Source organism: Gymnodraco acuticeps, unplaced genomic scaffold (genome assembly GCF_902827175.1).
Source record: "Gymnodraco acuticeps unplaced genomic scaffold, fGymAcu1.1, whole genome shotgun sequence".
Taxonomy (NCBI): Eukaryota; Metazoa; Chordata; class Actinopteri; order Perciformes; family Bathydraconidae; genus Gymnodraco; species Gymnodraco acuticeps.
The window spans coordinates 462,292-482,724 of NW_022989892.1; the positions used below are offsets into that span (position 1 = coordinate 462,292).

Consider the following 20,433-nt stretch of genomic DNA (forward strand, 5'->3'; position numbering starts at 1 on the left):
AACGTTACGTTGACTGCAGGACAACCTCCCTACCTAGGCCACAGCTGTTCAGCTTTTAATTTATTGCATAAAAACAAGTAGCAATTTCGTAAAAAAACAAATGAGGCTTATATTCATGGTTGGATTAAATATCTGCCTGTATGAAAAGATAAAATGAAATGTGCATAATTAATTTGAATGTTATCAAAATGTGCAATATGGCTTATAGCAATAATACAATTGCAGTAAGCACAATAGTCTAAACTAATTATGTAAAAATATCACTGAATGAAGTATTGTGGAGCTGCAGACATATCACACCCGATCGTCTCTACATCATAATGTGTATATATTTTTTTCATTAATTATGCGAACAAGAATTATAATCTGATCTCTTTCTTATATCACAAATCATATTGCAATCAGTCAAAAATAATCACAATTAGTTGTTTTTTCCAAATCAGCCATCAGCTCTATACAAAATGACAGTGTTTGCATGTCAAAGTCACACTCTCCGTTGACCCGCAGCCTCCACCCTGTGGCTCCATTACAACATGGTGCTGCTTCAGCCTTTCACTGCGGTCCTGACAGACACGACTCATAACTCAGACAGCAGCTAGAGGTCCCTGTCAGGTGAAAGTAGTTGTGGGTCATCTCAGGAGGCCATTTCTCTGCTGACAGCCTCAATCACAATGGATCCCATACAAACAATAATACTGCAGTATTAACCATACCAGCCACCAATAAATGTCATCAGGCTATAAGAGGATATATGCTGGGATGGTTATACAAAGACAAAGCAGGAAAAAGATGGATTACAGTAGAGTTAATGATTATCCAATAATGTTCCTTAAACCTCTTCATAACTTATCCCCAAATGATCAATCAATGCATCAATGACATTGCTCCTTAGCCTGAACCATAATTATCTATCAATAGTGTTTTAAGCAGCGAGTGGACTGAAAACAGAAATGCAGAAAGTCCTTCAAGAGAGCTTTCTTTTTTTCTCCTAATTCCATCTTTCAAGCAAGCTGAATACTTATTTAATATAATCCTAAATCATTTGAGTATAAACCAATTAAGAATATTTAATCCCTCTTTATAAAGTCAATTGAAATCTTAAGAAAGTGAGGAAAGTAGTGTAGATAGCAGAAATCATTAAGTTACAGCTGCAGTGTCCCTAGAAGGACAAAGGGAAATGGTTGCGTTATAAAACACACATTCAAACGTAAGATACATTAAACAGGAGCAATAAAGGACTAACTGCTTTACAGGCTTTTATCATTAACATTTCCAAAGTCAAGTATTTCCTGTATGTGCTGCAGAAGTGAGAAGTGAGGGTTGGAGACTGCCGGCCACCTGCTACTACACTTGTTTGAGAAATGGCCGTGATGTCTTCCATCGGCTATTTTCGCACCCTCTCTCCCTCCTCATCTCTTTTAGTGAGACAGACAGCCACGAGGCTGAGGAAACATTTGACGTTGAGCCAAGGAGAGGAATATTTCACAGAGACTGATGCCAGCACGGACACCTCCGGCTGGTGAAAACACAAATGGGTCGATACTCTGATTGGCACATCGCTCTGCAGTCAAGGGTCAGGTCCTCCTCTGACGGACGGAGACAAATCCATCAGGACGGACCACACGCTGAGACTACAGGAGTCTGCTGTCAGCCTCCTGCTAATTTACTTTACAGGGGTGACCTCACAGTCCCTCTACTGCCACCTACAGTACGGTGTATAAGACAACCCGTGAATAGACAAAACATGTGTAAGTTAAGACCACACATTCCCAGCATGATGTTAATTTAGTTCATTATGGTCCCATTTAAAGTTAAACAAATGATAAAGCAGGATATGCTTTAGGGCGGGGCTACCTTGGAATTGACAGGTCGCCACCCCGTGTGTTTTCCCATCTGGGCTCTCCGTGTTTTTGTGTTAAGGACTTTAATCCTTTTTACTTTGTATTTGCCATTCATTCATGTTATTCTAACATTGTGGTCCCCTAAAATGTCTTGTTTGGCATTCGGTTGCTGCACCTGTGACAAATGTCAAGGCTTTCAAAACAGTAGTCCACAAACCAATAGGTGAGTGACTTCTCTTATTTTATTCTTTATGAGTGACATGCTTTAAATGCCAGTTGAACCTGAAGTTATTGAAGTCAGTGGCACTGGAAAATTAGCTAGATTCTACCGTTTTTGGCAGGACAACAAGCGGTTGCCAGCAGTGCCCTTGCATCCTATTTTTGTTGTATTTCTGCTTTTATTTGACAGATGCCAAAAAGAAATGGGGGAGAGAGAGAGATTTGTGACGTGCAACAAAGGTTGCAAGGTTGGAATCAAATCTGGGACGTTGAGGTTATGTGGCATGCGCTTTAACTGCTCCGCTAACAAGGCGCTCCATGTGAACAACAAATGCTTATTACAGCCATATGCTCTCAGTTTCTGCACAAACAGCCCTGAAGCTTTTGTGTTTCTCCAGAGGAAGCTGGACTGGGAACACAAAGCGGTTTTGAAACAAGATCCAGTCCTTGGGGAAGTTTTGGGAGACTTTAAATCAACATATAAAAGAAAAACTCTCTCTGGAGGAACCGTGGCTCTCTAATTCACACTTTCAAAAAGAACAGCTTTCAGTAGTTTTCTACTACAATCATCCTTCAGAAAATGTCCCCAGATGTTGCCAAATAAATACGCTTTTAAATTCCTCGATGCCTCAACCTTGGCTTGTAAGTTGCAGTCTTTAAAGAGTGTGTGACGGCTGACGGGACCTTGTGATGCCGGTAATGCAGCAGATTACAGAGAACAGTTATTCAGCTGGGTCACATGTCAGAACACACATACACATGCCGCAATGACTCAAGCTCTTTGTACAATGGACAGCGCCTCTGAGCATCCTATCGACACTCACTTAAGATAATGGCCCCTGTTGGGGGGGAATATAGATTCCAGAATGAATCTCCAGCCTCGTATGCCGGCGGATGGGCGGGCGCGGCAGATAAAGGGCTTTAGAAAGAGATTCTGCGGGAACTGTGGTGGCAATTTGTCAGGATTATAGTTGGATGGTGTCGGTCATTGTGTCCGTGTGTGTGTCCATGTGTGTGTACTGATCTGTCAGGTCAGCTAAGGATGAGCTTGAATCCTCTTCTCCTCAACAAACCGATGGTCAGATCTGACTGCATTGTTTTCTTTATCATTCATTAATGTTTATTACACGGTTGGTATATTTATTATCGTTTGGTCTATAAAAATGATCGGAAATCGTAAAATGTGTCCAACGAAGAGTTTAAATCACTAAGACAGTCAATGTTCGAGGCAGCATATCCTCACACTTGGTGGTTTAATTAACTGTCAACTGACTTACTTAATAATAATTTAATTGTTTCTGAACTAGATCTGACAATTTGACATTTTAATGAGGTCTTCTTGGGTAATTTGCAGACTAGACGATTATCCGAACAAATCATAATACATATAATGAAGAAGTTAACCAATCATTTAAATATTCATTATTTACAGCCATAGTTTGAAATTTAAAATACAACAAAGCCTATTTCACACAACGCAGACAAACAGGTTTTTATTTAGTTATGTTTTGAGATCTGGATATGTCACTTTCTGCTTCCCTTCTTCCAAGGTCTGACTGAAATACACCAGAAGATTCTACCAAAAGCTCAAGTTTCATACAGTGTGAAGTACATTTTCTTAGCAGTTCTTTGGTAGCTTAGTTCTTAAAAAATGCATTTCGAACAGGATTGTGGTGGTTTGAAAGAAGAAGAAATAAAAAGATAACAGACCCAGAAAGCCTCATTTGATTGTCTCTAATCCCCCGAGCTGAAAGATGCCCTTCACCCTGCGCCGACATCAAACGCACCCTCGCTGAGGAACCTGTGATTACCGCCCTCTCCATCTCCAAAACCACTCTCTTTTGGAGCACCATCTCTCTCTTTAAACCTCCACACTTATTGCCTGATACAAGAGCCCTGCAGCCCAGAGAACGAGGAGTTAAAAAAAAGACAAATGTCAAACATGAAACACACACACGGTGTACATTACACATTGGACAGGACTGATCTTCAACAGTGTCTCCTGGAGCGTTTACCTTTGGTAAGCAGGCTTCTGCACATGCTTTGGAGCTACACGGCTAATGAAAAGCAGAATCTGCTACAGAGCACAGCTGATGGAAAGCCCGAGGTAAAAACAGAAAGCAATTGGTTCCCACAAAAGCCATCGGACCTGCAGCTGACAGTGAGGGCTGTTATTGGAGTGCTCAACTACATGTAGCTGACATTAAAGGATCATCACGACAAAGGACACGCTGTCCTTCCCTCTGCTGAAGTTAGGGAACATGGCATTCAAATAGATTTGATCCAGCACTTCCTCCTACATGTTATGACACAAAGCCTTTGTGTCAGATGTATTACAGTAGCTATCAGAGAAATCACTTCGAACCCTTTCAGCACTAGTTTTAAAACCAGTGAGGGAGATCTACTTAGTCAACATTTGCTTAATGAGCAGTCCAGGGCCAAATGATCACACGTTTCAACATCACAGAACCATCTCCCTTTGTCCATCGATGAATCGGTTTGTAATATTATTATTATTATTATTATTCTTCTTTGTTTGGCAACCATTTTGATGCTTGTTATTCTCTTTTAGGTTGTTTTTGAGGAAAACATGTCAAAGACTTCTGGTTCTAGCTTCTCCAATGAGAGGATAGCCTATGTCATTGTACATTATTAATAAGAATACCTTTATTTGAGTAGCACCTTTAAAACAGAGTTTATAAATCTCTTATACAGGCAAAGTTTGGCTTTTAGCTTTAACATATATGCTGGAAATAACATGCCAACAAATGTTTTTCTTTTAGACTAATACGAAAAAGCACGATTAACATTAGGATGTTGTTCTGGGAAAAAGACATTCATTGGAAAGTTCATCCATCCATCTTCTCCCGCTTATCCGTGGTCGGGGCGCGGGGGTAGCAGTTCCAGCAGAGAGCCCCACACTTTCTTTTCCCTGGAAAGGTTCATGTTTGTTGTAAACATAAGGAAAACATTTAAGCTGGCTTTATTTCCTTGTGTGCTCGTAGATATATTGTTCCGAGATTCCACTTCAAACCACTGTTATTTCACATTTAACACAATGACTATGAATTATGTAGGCTACACAATATGTGACATTTCACATTGTCTAATGAATGTCTGACATTTAATATTACAGTTGCATGAAGTAGACCTACATATTGAGGGGGTTATGTTGGTTGGCTTGATTGCCAGCTGTCTCTGTCTCTCATACACAGCCATGGTGGTTTGCCACTTCTCAGCTGGATCAGCTTTTGAATTTCTGCCGGAAGCAGCTGACAAAATGGCATTGAACACACACACACACACACACACACACACACACACACACACACACACACACCACACACCACACACACAACACACACCACAACACACACACACACACACACACACACACACACACACACCACACACACACACACACACACACACAACACACACACACACACACACACACACACACACACACACACACACACACACACACACACACACACACACACACACACACACACACACACACACACACACACACACACACACACACACACACACACACACACACACACACACACACACACACACACACACACACACACACACACACACACACACACACACACACACACACACACACACACAAGCCTTAGGGCGACGTCACAGATACTGCATCGAAACATATCTTAAAAAGACAGTTATAGTTGTGTGCATCTTGACATACTTGCTTGAATAAAGAATCTCCCAGATCTTCACAATAACACACTTGACAGTGTTTTTGTTCCCATCATCACTCTCTGCTCCTGACAGCAGCACAGGTGTGGATGTTACAGTAACACCTGGCGTAGCATTCTCACAGTAACCTAAATGTTAATGACTGGAGCAGCTGGTGAGGAAATTGACAGGCTAAACAATCTCTGATGAGGCAACGCAGAGTTAATCAACGCCGGTGACCGGAGATGGACGTGGAAGGACGTCACACACAAACAGGCAGTCAATGAGAGGCAAACGCAGTCAATGGAGAGTGCAATGCAAACTCAGCAAGTGAGAACTGAGCAGCCTGCGGTATGGGGAAAAATAGTCCAGTTGTTTGCGGTCAATGTCAAATGAAATAAACCGAAATACAAAAAAAAACTGAAGCAGATGGGAAAGGAGTTTTACAGCAGGAGTGTCGGTGTGCTACAGAGGTCATAAATCAGCCGCTTGCTATCCTGTGTCGTCAGCCAGGCAGCAGAGTCAGACCGCGGGCACGCTTCAATCAGCAAGCCAACAATGGAGCTGACAGCAAGAGACGCACAAACGCCCCGGGACTATGACGAGCTCCATTAGGATAGAAGACGCCCAAAAAGATAGACATGTATCAAGCTTTTTGTGATCATGAATGGACTCTGTATAAGAGAGCATATGCAAATTGACCCTTTAAGTCAGGGATATGGGTCATTCATCTCCGGAGCTGATAATCACAGCAGCTTTAAAAATATGCTGTGCCACATACAGTACAGAGACTCATGAATTCCCAAGCAGAGTCTTTATCTGTATTTCTTTCATTTTGGCTCATCAGTCCCCCTCAAAAAGTCCTTTGTTGTCTCCATCTGTGCTCTGCTACAACAAAACAACTTTGAACAGGTGGCTACATCTGATGAAAGCATGAGAAAAAGGAGATTTTACTGTCCATAGATTATTAGAAAAAATAGATGAAACCAGAAAGTTAAAAGCTCATTTTGATTTTACGGTTGAGATGGAATATTTGCTAGATTGAAGAAGATGGTGATATCATAGAAAGCTCCAGTCAGAGATGGGCCTTGAGGTGTTTCGAGGTCATGAAATTAAACACAATGAAGATACAGTTTTAAATATAACTGTTCAAAGCTCCACAGGGTTGTACCTCATACATGCGGCTCCAGATAGAGTAGTTAACCAGAATGGGAGTCTATAATTGCTTAAAAACAAGCATTGGTGATCCAGCTCACTCAGTAACAACATTTCCTGCAGTGATGTCCAAAAAGACACCAGAATTTGCTTCCGACAAACAGAGAAATCTGCATTAGAGAAGGCTGGCACCGCCTTCCTGCTGCAGTCCTGGTGTGGGATTTAGTTTGCTCTAATTGGGCATAATTATACATGAAAAGCCTGTCTGGTACGGCATTAAGTAAACACAGCCACAGGACATGCAGTCATTTGGAGGCCAAGTGTGGACATCCTGCAGATTCAATCCTGCCACTGGGATTTCAAATATAGCTAGTGCACAGAAAAGATGAGCTCATATCGTCTCGGAGATCTAGGAAAACACGTCGATGCCACTTACAGATTGTGCCTTTAGTAAACCTGCAGCTCGCAAAATGGAAAACCCACATGCTCCTGGTTAGACGCTTTTCCCCACTGGTGGATTTTTCGACAACAAAGCTAGAAAAGTGGCGAGGTAAGGCAAGAACAGCGTTGTTTGATCAGACAGCCTCTGCTTTGCTCAGGCCACCCTGGGAGTGGACAGATTATCATCGGCTGTCTGGGAGGAAGCAGAGCTGCGGGGATCAGTCGCATGGCAAATACATTTCTGATCTTCTGCTAAATTATGAACCATCCAGATCTCTCAGGTCTTCAGGGACTGGTCAGCTTTCTGTCCCCAGAGTCAGAACTAAACACGGTAGAAGCAGCGTTCAGTTATTATGCTCCAAATATCTGGAACAAACTCCCAGAAACCTGCAGGTCCGCTGCAACTCTGACTACTTTTAAATCCAGGCTGAAGACTTTTCTTTTTGTCGTTGCTTTTAAATTGAAACTGAGCCGTTGTGTTCATCAGTAAAGTGGAACTTCTGTGTGAACTATTCATATCTTAAACTGCACTGTAACTTTTTATTCATGTATTTTTTCTTTTAATGTTTCTTTTATTATCTTTTACTGTTTTTAAATGCCTTTGTCTGAATGTCTTTCATTTTTGTAAAGCACCTTGAATTGCCTTGTGTTGAAAGGTGCTATATAAATAAACTTGCCTTGCCTTGCCTTGCCTTGCCTTGCCTTGCCTTGCCTTGCCTTGCCTTGCCTTGCCTTGCCTTGCCTTGCCTTGCCTTGCCTTGCCTTGCCTTGCCTTGCCTTGCCTTGCCTTGCCTTGCCTTGCCTTGCAGATAAAGCTTTCCTTTTTATCAAACGCCTCGCGGAGAAAACCAATCGCAAAAGCTGCAGTGTGGTGCCGCAGCACTGTCAGACTTAATGCTACAAAGTGGTTCAATCATAAAAGAGGTAATGGAAGCAGTTTCAAAGGGCACCTTATTAAAATGATGCTTTTCTTGAAGTAGCCATATTGCTCTGGTAAAAATTGGGAAATGGTTTGGTTATAACCTCAGCAGCGCTTTCAACAGAAAGTGCATTTTAAAAAGGCATTACAATGTGTCATCATCCCGACATCCATGTTCCAAAGAGCTATCTTTCATACAAATCTTCAATAGCAAGAAAAACTGCAGACATTGTGCAAGGTGATGTAAAAAATTGTCAGTCTTCAAACCAAAAGCCCAAGAATGGCGGGAGCAACACATTTCTCTGGCAACGACACATCCTTTAATTCCAATTCTTTCTTTCCTGTGAGCAAAGATATGTTACAAACACATGCCAGAAATGATTTGGAGTTAATCCGTGTTGGCTCAGGCAATGTGAATGAATATGACTGAGACTCACTGTGCAGCCTCATGCTGTTATCTAGGTTGAATTCTCCTATAAAGCTCGAGCGCAGCTTTGAAAAGTGAATTTGATTTTGTGCCACCAGTTATTTGTTTGTGGAGAATGTATCCTATTTATTTAACGTTATTTGACACACTTCTGGTAACAGTCAAGGCAACAGTCTGACTACACCAATATGCTACAGTAGATATTACATTACATGTCACTTGTTAGACGCTTTTATCCAAAGCGACTTACATACTCAATAATACTCAATACTGTGGACAATCCCCACAGGAGCAATTTGGGGTGAAGTGTCTTCAGGACACAACGACATCCTGACTGCAGTGGGGTTTGACCCTGTGACCCCCTGATCCGAACACCAACGCACAACCCACTGCGCCACACACCTCCCAGGCACTAAGATATGCTGTTTATTACTTTTATATCATTGTTAATGAAAAATCTATGGGTTTTGGTAACTTGTGATGAACATATTTTCACAATTTGGTGACAGTTTACCGATTAAACATCTAATCTATTCAACAAAATATATTTAGTAACATTCCCAGGTTTTGCGGTTGGTTTTTATGTGTAGTTAAATGCAGTTATATAGTCTCTTTATCCAAGCAAGATGTCTCATTTAGCCCAAAACTCAGGTGAACTCCTTCTAGCACCTGCTGCAGGTGCTGAATTTAAATCGAGTCCACTGAGGGAGCAGCTAGCTCGACACAGATACCAACATGGACACCTGTGGGCCCTCCTGTTGCCATGACCACCAGCAACAGTCGGTAGGGGAATCAGCGCTTCCTAAACAAATTAGCCTGGAGAGAACTGCTGAGGCCCGGACCCTTTAATTACATCAACCTGAAATCACATTATGGTGCGACTCTGCTGCGCGTAATAACCATCAAACACTCTTCCCCCCCCCCCCGCCTCCTGTCCCACTCCATCATCAGTTGGAACATTTATATCAGGGTCTTCATTCCCAGGAGACACAGAGAAATGTCAAGACAAGGGAGACATGGCTTATCCTTCCTCCCTGGCCTTTTCACTTCTCGTTCTATCACTCCCTCCATTCTTTCTGCTTTCCCCGCTCCCCCTTTTTTTTTTCATTCATCCGCCGCCACTCAAGTCTCTTTTTATCCTGTCATCTACATTGTGAGGAGCATCCGCAGTTTCCTCTGAGCCTCGGCTGTGTAAGCAGAGCAGGCGAGATGAGTAGCAGAGGTGCTGCACGCAGAATAGAGAAGCACAATATGCTGGATGGGATTCAAAGTGATGCTACCGGTGGAGCATAATGAGATACAACTGGTGGTATGCATAAAGAAATATAACAAAAACCATGTTTCAGCTATGATTCAAAAACATGCTGGAAATAATCAGCCATGAATTCTTCCTGTTGTTACATATTCATAGGTGACATTTAGGGGTTTATCACAAAATGAATATATGAAACAGGGACGTGTGGCACTGCATAACCCTGAGGCTCTTATCAGTTCATTATAAAAACATTACATTTGCAACATGACCTCCTGCTCACCTTTTCAGATGGAAAGACAAGAAGGGCAGCATTGTGAAGGCAAATCATTTTGTTTATCTAAACCATTACAGCGCCATCCAGGCACTAAGGCAATTAATTACTGAATTATACCATGCTGGTGCCCAATGAATGTGATCGGTCCTTGGGGCTTTTTTCTCATAACCAGGTACACACTGTCCTACACAAGCGAAACAGGGGAGCTTTTAATAACATTTAGTATTCAGATTAAACTCTTATATGCAGCCAAAGCTACGGCTTCCAGGGTTCTGGCTCCAAAGTAGGATCACTTTACAATCCAATTAATTCAAATTGTGTGCAAACATGCTCACAAGGAGGAAAACAATCGGCTCTCACAGTAATGGGGGTCTGGAGCTGAAAGAGGGGGGGGGGCACCTGATGTGTTAGACATGCCTGCTTTGATGCTTCAGTACACAGCAATACAACAATAAAAAGAGGCGAGCGGGTTCAAATCCTTTGCTTCTTCAATGCATTGCACTGAGTATTTGTTGTACTTTAAACGCCACTGAAAGGTCTTCCATTAATGAGTTTCATTATCAAAACAAGCTGAATTAACTACAGCTCACCACACATTGCAATGTTTTTGTTTTATTGTCACATGAAACCAATAGGACTCGTTGACTTTGAATTAAATGTATTGAAGTTCCTACTACTATAATGTCTATTTTTACAGGCACATTGTTTGTAAAAGTATTCGATATTAAATTAATAATCTAACTTATTTAGGTTAGGCTAAGGGGCGTGACAATCAGAGTTAGTTGGGCAAATTGAAATTCCTCTTTTTCAACATATAACGTGAAATAAACTCTAATAATCTGCATCTAAAATAACAAATCATATATGACATTTTGACCACTCTGCATTTTACACACACACACACACACACACACACACACACACACACACCACACACACACACACACACACACACACACACACACACCACACACACACACACACCACCACACACACACACACACACACACACACACACACACACACACACACACACACACACACACACACACACACACACACACACACACACACACACACACACACACACACACTGCCTGGCCCAGTTTGTGTGCTGCTGATTCAGACTTGAAGCAGGTAAAGCGAAAGAACAAAGGGGAGTGGGGGGGGGTCAGTGAAGCGCTTCCCTGTGGCAGTGGAGACACATTAGAGCCCCAGTGGAGGATTTGTGATGGATGAAGTAAATGGGATGCTGCTGCAGACTCCCTTGTGGCCGGGATGACATTGTTTCTGTTATCTTGTGAGGAGCATGTGTGAAATTCCCAGGGACTTTTCCTTTGACTGTATAATAAAGAAATGTATCTTTGGAGCGAGGACTGCATAAGAAAAGGGCATATATGTGACAGACTAGTCCATCACCATCAAAGGAAAATCACACACATGACATCTAATTTCCACATGAGAACTGTGTCCTTTCTGGATGGAAATGAAAAATATTCATTTCAACACCCCCCACCTCCTCCTGGGACTTGTTTTACATCCAAGAATGATCCGAGTAGCTGCTGCCAAGCGTATACATTTGGCTGCGAGGACAGGCTCATTGGCAGAGCTGGACAGAGTGAGGAGTGGTAAATCCAAAAGGCACTACGTCTTGGTGCGAATGGAAGGAGCCAAAGGAGATCTGATTTGAAATATCAAGTAGTGGACGAAGAGAGGAGGAATGGGAAAGAGAGGAAATGTGTTCCATTGACCATGAATGAATGCTATATAGTCTATCAAAAGTGTGTCATGCTGCACGAGAGAGACATTTAAATGACACAGAGGAAAGGAAGAAACCAGCATTATAGGGCCTCTTTAAATCCTGTAGTGACAATCTTTACCAGTTTGTAGTTCTAAATAAACAGAGGCTCATTGATTCATCCTCTGGGAACAATGAATGCAAACTTTCCATCTACTGATAGTTGTTAAGAAGTTTAACTTTGACCAAAGTGCTGGTCCGACAGACTGACATCAGATCAGTCCCCTGCTGCTCATCTGCCTCTGAGCCTCATGCTGTCTCACTTTTATCTGCTCTCTTTACCTTGATCACTCATCCTTCTTCTCTCCTTCCTCATTGCCAAGGTTCCATCAAACCACAATCCCTTAAGGGGTCGTGTCCTTGTGTATAGGAGGAAAAAAGGAGGCGAAAAAAACTAAAACAATCTCAATCACGGCAGGCGTGTGTTGCGACTCCTCTACCCTACAGACACAACACAGCATGCTGCCTTTTTTTCACAGAATGTCCCCAAACAAGCATCGCCTGGTTAAAAAGGGGAGGTCACCCTGGGAAAAAAATACATTTTAACAAAGACCTTCCCCTCCCAGGACACCATATTAACAATCTGTGCCTGGAGCTTGCGAGATCGTAGAAAGTAAACTCACTATAGCCCGTCTGACTGCAGCCACCGAGAGCAAGACTTTCTTTATGAGGTGAAATAGCTTTTAAATTCAATCCCCAAGTCAAATGCTTAAAGGTAGGTCGAGTGCGCTAGAATTTGAAACTACGCAGCCGAAAAAAATCTGCCACTTCCTTACAGAGCCCCTCCTCCAACACACATGAACGCGCACATGACCAATGAGGGCAGGAGACAAGTTTGTGCCCAGATGGAAGGCTGACAGGCAGGTAGGCCGTCCAGTTACTTTAGCCGGGCCGGCTCAGACGATTGGTCGTGCTTTTTACAGCGCCACGGCTTCCACAGATGAATTTGTTTTATGTATTTATTGTCAAAGAATTTCATATATTCATTGCTATCGGGATGTTAAGAGCATTCCATGGAATATAACAAAAAGTGTTTCTGAAGTGAATTACCTACCCCACCTTTAAGTAAAATGTGATGCCCAAAATCTGGACAGAGGTTGGAAGCAAATAAAAAACATCTATCTTTCATAGCCTCGGTACAATCATTAAGTCACCATATGCTGCCGCTCTTTCTCTTGATGCTTTCATGAATAGCGGTTGTCATTTCCCTATAATAAATAATGCAGGCATTTGCGAGCCGGCGGAGGCAGACAGCCCCAGATGTTGGAATAAAATAGAAGTGGGTCGGAGTGGGTCAGGTGCCTGGCTGATGATAAACACACGGCCGACGGGCAGATGGCGCTGAATATTCGGACGAATTGGGAAAACGGTGGTTAGAGAATGGATTTTGTTATGACTTTTCATGCTTTAATCCATCTGCACATGAGAGGGGTTACTTACACCTGAGGCGAGCGGTGTGCAACATCAGTCTGTTAGCTAGTTCATTAAAAGGTCGCAAGGTCAGATGCAGAGTGCTGCTACCTTTAAATGACTCCCAGGGGTCTTGTATAGCTCTGTCAATACATCATTTAATGTGCTGTGCTGGAGGGGGGGGGGACTTCACAGCTCAATGATGTTACATGAGCCCATCCATCTATAATACCACACATCCATCATCCCCCATATCTGCCTCTGATGTGTGTCCCCAGCATCCCTTTGGCATCTGATCAAAAGTGACACCTGGGTAACACTGGATCATCATGCAAATCCAACCGTTTATGACGGGCGTCGTAAATCGACCGTAAAACCTCAAGCTCGTCAATCATATCTGGGTCATTTGACGAATTACGCGCCACGCCCATGTCAAATTAAAAGCTCCTTATTCCCGGGTAATAACAACAATTTTATCTGCAAAGTTAAAGTGTCTCCGATGGTCTGTGCGCTCTCATAAAACCTGTTTGCACATGGGGTTTATGAACGAAAACAACATTTATTAACGCCTCTAAAAGGCTAACACGTCATGTCTGTGGCTGCAGGATTAGTATTCTACCCATAATGACCCTGACATGTTTATGTTCTATAATTACGACAGTTAATTAATAGTGGATGACGTTTTTTCCCCCTGCCTGGGCAAATGTCTTTCCTCTTTTTCTAAACCATGCTCGGATACAAATTAACCAAAGAAACATGCACAATACTGAACGGTAATTTTGCATGCTACTGCAGGAAGTCAAGAAGAAGGAGGCTGTATTTAGTTACATTATAATGCATTTAAGCTCTAGTCGGGAGAAAGAGCAGAGTCGAGTTGAATTTAAGGATAAAATGATGTTTGAATATCATCTTGTAAAGTGTAGGTGTTCCTCAAATTTCAGAAGTTTTGCATTTGAATCAGAGTATTTTGTTTCATACTTGTTTACATGGATCAATCTGCAGTTTGAATTTTCCTCTTTTTTAAATGAAATCTGGAGAATAAAAGTAAAGCTCATCCCGGGCGTGTCCAGGAATGATCCCTATGACGCCGAGAAGAAGTCATTGTCACTGGGGTCGATGGATTTTCAGGTGTGTCGGCGTTACATTAAAAAGGGACTTTGAAGAACCCAGAGTACTGAGGTGTAACGGCACCGTGGAGGTCCAACCTAGGGAGGATGTATGATAAAATGACGCACGTCTGGCTAAGCCTGCAGGTGACTCAGAGGAGCAGGGACTTTCATCCTGAAGGCTGGAACATGCTTCATGCACACCTGTCTGCACATAAACAAAAACACCCACTGAGGTACTCACTCACTAATATTGCCGATCGATTTGTGCTTCAAAAGGAGAGAGACGCTGTTATCTATAATATCTACAAGCTACATTTTTTTATGCAAGTGAAACGGAACATGCCCATCTGTTTGTCTACGGTATTGTTTCTACTTGCAGTTGGGTTTTTAAATGAGCAACACAATAATGTAATCACCAACAACGTGCCACACAGCTGGCACATCCACAGACTGATTTCAAGAGGCCTGCAGCAAGGTCTTTTACGTAATTGCACACTCATGCAATGATGCTAGAGCCTTTACTAAATATGTATTCTCACAATTACACATGTAACTAATTCTATTATTGTTCTAATGCACTAAAGAAACAGATTGGACGAGAACCAGCCAGTGTTTGACATGTTAAAGCAGGAAAAGAACAGGTGGCAGTAATAACAGCTGCATTCCATTCACTTATACCAGTGTCAGGGCCTTTGTATTGCTCATGCAGATTGGCATGACTTAATGTGTCTCTGGTTTCACGTTTTTCAATGTGAGGATTTGCTGCTTTTCCTTGTAGTATGTGTGAGTAAAATAAGTCTTTCAATGTTTTGGGCTGTAAATAATAATAAGGCAGTAACGTGTTCTTAAATTAAACAATCATTGAAGCTGAAGACATTGGCATTTTTGTCAGTTTCCAAAAACAATTAACTAATCATTCTTAGCTGTAGCTCTGTCAAACAATGAGTTATGCATGTTCTTTGATCTGCTGTGAAAAAGCCCCTTATCAAAAACATTGTTTTCTGTCCAAAGACATAAAAGCCATCTGCTATCATCAAGCAAGTGCACTGACTTCACAAAAACACCTCCATATATCCAGTATGGCTGCTGGAGGCTGTGTTACACCACATTAAATCACTCTAAATAGGACCGGTGAATGATGGCTGGTTAAGCTGCCAACCTGGCTGTAAGAGGAGACTAACCAACCTCCAACAGACTCCTTTTAACAGAGTTGGCACTTTGAGACATGAATTAATGCCCATAAAGGCACATGTATTATGTGAAAACTGCAGTATCCACGGATATATTCTGTCAGTGTCATGTGCGGAGTGGAACCACCTCTGCCAGACCCAACTTTTCTCCTTCTCATTGACTAAATAGATTGTGAAAGCAAGGTAAATGATTTCCCTCCGACAACAGACGATGCATTAGCCTTCGCCATTCGTCACCGTTTACAATCCATCCTGCAAACGGGAATAACGCCATCTATCATCGGGGAGACACGCACAAAACAACGGGAACACAGGGGGAGACTGTGATTGATTCAAATTGGATCTTTTTTTCAGGGATCCTGGGCAAGAAAAGAAGCCAGCCAAATGGCACCAGTTCATGGCCTTTCCCCCCCCCCGAAAGAAGCATGCAACACTGTCACTACGGATAGATGTACGAGTCAGCGGGTTTATCAATATGCCCGTTTGAATGCATGCAAGCCTCATTTTAGATAGAGGCAAACAAATGGAGTGTCAGAGCAACACGGCATCTCACAACCTGCTGCAGGCAATCAAAATACAAGCAGACAAAATACACAATAAGTGCATTAAATAACATATCTACTGATGTGTGCAATTCTCAGAGAGCTTATGGGATAACCTTGGAGGTCTAACACTGCCAGTTACTTTTATCATCTTCCTTCAATTGGCACTTTAAACCTCATCCGCTTTTCGTCTCTCCTATATCGCTTTTTTTTTTATTATGGCAAATTAAATGTACCCAAGCAATACAGCCCTGTATTTCAGCCTGCCCTCCTCCTGCTGCTGCTGAGGAGGAACCCCCGCCAGGCAGATATGAAGACCGTACCTCATTACAGAAGGTCAACGCCGGCACCCCCGTCAATTGTCAGGAAGCTCTCAAAAAGAGCTCGAAATTGATTTATCACAGATAACTCACTCTCAGGAGGGGGTCATGTGACAAAACATTATGAATAAAAATGCGCAGAGAGACGAGGAGGAGAGGTGAAGGACACAGTGGAGAGCTCTCTCACTGAGCAAGATATAGAGAAACTCCCACTGGAGGGCCCACCGGGATTGTAGCCTTTGCAGACCATTTACATGCACAACAACCTATTTAACACACTTCGGGAAAGGGAAACTAAAAAGCCAACATCATGGTTTGTTGTCGTGTGAGAGCTAGCAGTGTCTGATAAATGAAACATTTCTTTCCTCTTTAGGTAGCAACAAATTCAACAAGCGTCTCTTTATCCTGTCACTTCCTGTTTTTGTTTCTCGGGGCACTTGCTAGACCCTTATCTTTACACAGAAAGCTACTCGTGCATCAGATAAGTGATTATGAAATCAAACCTTCAGATTGCAGGAAGTGCAGGTTATGTGCTCAGAGCAGAAGGGCGCTGCAGATCAGAATAAAAGTGGCTGCAAAATAAAGATATTACTACATTGCTATCCTTCCTGTTGCCTCAGGAAGCTTCACAAATGACACAGTAACACGATGAAAACTAAATAACGCATTTTGTGCACACATTTTGTTCCAATAGCTTCACAAACGCTTTGTCTTGCAACCACGAAGATGTCAAAGCTACACCTCAATGCTCACCTGCTGAGACAATATGAAGAAAAGTAAAACAGGGAGGGAAGAAACTAAATGAATACGGCAAAACTCCTGACACAAATTACCCAGGATCCGTGAAGGCCGCTTTCTCCCAACAGATGGGAACCAATTAGCCACCTGACTCCCAGAAAGCACTTGGGCAACCGTGTGGAGCCAAGATGCAAATGAAGCAGAGGGAAAGGTGGAAGCAGTCCTGCCAACTGTCTAGGGAGAGGGGAAATTAATCGAGGAGACAACAGAGGTGCAGTTTTGGAAAATTGAAAGTAGAATAAAGTGGGAAATGATGTATGGAGGGAGGCGCGGATCTAGACTGTGCGTCCCCGGAGAGGTAACAGAAACAACCAGCGCAGGGCAGACATATCTGTTGATGGAGAATGTGGGCTAATCCTACAGGCGGTGAATCCTCCATCAGCTGACATCAACATCAGCTGGACACATTCAATCTGAGGCTAACGTGAACTCATTGATCTAGTTAATGAACAACGTGTCATATTTATTTAATGTGACGCATTGAGAAGCCCATGGTGCTAGCGTGGCAGAAAATCATGACTTTCAATCACAGTTTTTGAGGGTTGAGCCGGTTAACCCAGCTGTGCTCCAGTCTAACCCAGAACATAACGCTCTTACAGTTGTTTTAAATATAATAAATAACCCTAAACAGTATTTCTCAGTCAATTACCAACTCTTTTCTGCAGTGGAGATGGCTTAATGTAGGAGTCATACATTTTTGTTTTAGCATAAAGTGGCTACATTGAGGAAAATCAAGTTATGGCAACATTAATGCTAGGCCAACAAAACAACTGTTATGACTATGGATAGAAGGCTAGCTCTAGCAGCATCTAAGTGCCTCTATACTACAAAAAGGACATCATAAAAATACATTATGTCTGGTTATGAAAAGTGAAGACAGGGGTCCATTGTGAGCATGCTGACATCAGCATTTAAAAGCACCATTATGGCTAAGACAACCTCACAGAGAAGATGCATTTGTGCAGAAAATTGATAAAGAATCATCCTTCAGTTTTAAAACTCATTTATAAATGCTAATTCATATGACTTCACTTGAAAGAATGAAATCAAATGAATGTGCCCGTTTCATTTTTACAAATAACAAAGCTGAGATTATTTCAGTTGCCAAACTCCCAGCATCACATTTCAAATATATCACACGCTTCCAAAGTAAGAGGAATAGAGAAAGGCTGGAATATCATGCCAGGACAACTTAAGCTCTTAAGGACAAATTCAAGCTGTGCCTGTGAACGTGTCTAAAGAACCATGCCTCAGCAAACTCACAGGCAATGTTTACCTTCATTCCATCTGACTGCTCACAGAAGGTATCAGGCAGCTGTTAGATAAAGCAAAGTAAATATAGGTAAGTGTAGGTGATATGGGGTGACATATTCCTCCTGAGAATCACTGGCTGCAGCAGCTAAATGCTATCAATCTGCATAATCTGTTTCTTTCTTTCAAGAAACTGCATGAAAATAAAAGCAGGGATATCCCTCTTTATTAAACTTGGTTATTTTAATTTGAGATCTCGTCCCTTCTGCTGCTGTTTTTTTTACCATAGAAAATAAAAAGGTTGATTTAAAGTAGACAAAATATATTGCAATGTAAGACATCTTGGCTGCACCTTGGAGAAAAATAGGTCAACTGGGGTACTTTGCCTTCTCTATCCATTTTAAATCTGTTATTTGTCACTAAATAAGGTCAAAAATACATATGACTACAGGCTCAACCCTTATCAGGCTATCCTCCAGATTTGATTTCATCGCATAAAGATTTATTTTCATTGGACTACAAATCCCAACACAAGAGTCCACTCAATGTTGGCCAGGAGTTGGAGCTTCTCCTGTGTAAACCAATGGCTATAACAGTTATTTGTCTTTGAAATGGCCTCCAAGTAGGAAAAGTCTCAACATGTTAACCTTCAAATGGTTGGGCTGGTTGCAGGGCCTGATAGCATTCAGGTTATTTTGACCACTCCTAATAATACCAACATAAAGAATCATCGGGATTCCTAGTATTACGTATGTTCAGTTCCATATCTTGTTCAAACAACTTGAGAAAATGTAACGGATTCATTTGAATAACAGAGATAGATATTTTCTTTGTAGCGCTGGACCTTTTTTTCCTCTCAGTATTCTACATTTTTGCTTAAAACAAAGATCCGGTTTCTAATCCCAAACTGTACAAACAAATCCAGTGCCGAGTGCTATTCGTTTTGTTTTGACTGGCCGTCTCGCTGCCAAATTCTCTAACCTGGCAGGTTGACAGGTCACCTCAATTCCGTACAAAAATCAAGCATCTTACGGATTCATGTGACTGTTGTTTAGAGGAAATAATCAGCCAGTGGGAACTTGGCAATTGCAGGAATGTAAACCATCCCTTCAATAATAATATTCTAAATACTGGACGTACAACATTGTGCAGGCTTGACTTGTTACTACATCGTCTCCTTGTGAGTCACCAACACTAATCCCTATTGAGTAAGCCCAATACACATATTGACATAAATCAATTGTTGAACACTGGATAAGAGATGAAGATCTCCAAAATTCCACAACCAAACAAGGGTTGTATGTAATGACAATTTCACGATATTACATCTCCCATAATGCAACTCACTAGCATCTTTTGTTAAACCGTTCAAGGTTTGTAAATGTCCACACTCTTCCATTTACACATCTTTAAGCTTTTATAAAAACGTTCTCAAAGCCAAAGCCGTGACAACATACACGGATGATTACATTGAATTTAAAGTGGGTGCTCGAAGCTCCCCCCAAAACAAGCATACACTGCCTATACATAACCCAATTGTCTTCTATTGCAAGTGATCATCAGTGTACTGGGAGACAAAAAAAGATGCGGGAAATGGTTTTATAGACAAGGAGGAAGGAGCCCAGAAGGCAGTCAAGGTTTACAGCTAGCAGAACAAGAAATCAAACTGGCATAAACTCTCATTCTAACGCAGTAATCCTGCAGGCAATTAAGTTAGCAGAGAATTAAGTGAGAGTTGACACATCCTAAATGTTGGATGAAGTCCAGCAGCAG

At 41.9% G+C, this 20,433-nt stretch overlaps 1 protein-coding gene across 4 annotated transcripts in view; it reads right to left on the reverse strand.

Annotated features, from left to right (window-relative positions):
• The window catches only part of rnf152 (ring finger protein 152), a 52,947-nt gene that overhangs the window by 13,724 nt on the left and 18,790 nt on the right, over positions 1-20,433 (reverse strand). Inside the window, exon 2 of one of the 4 annotated variants that reach the window (XM_034203151.1) lies at positions 18,686-18,724. The exons of the other annotated variants lie outside the window; for them this stretch is intronic. The gene's annotated coding sequence lies outside the window, so the exon portion shown is untranslated. The remainder of the gene's footprint in view (positions 1-18,685; positions 18,725-20,433) is intronic. 4 annotated transcript variants of the gene reach the window in all.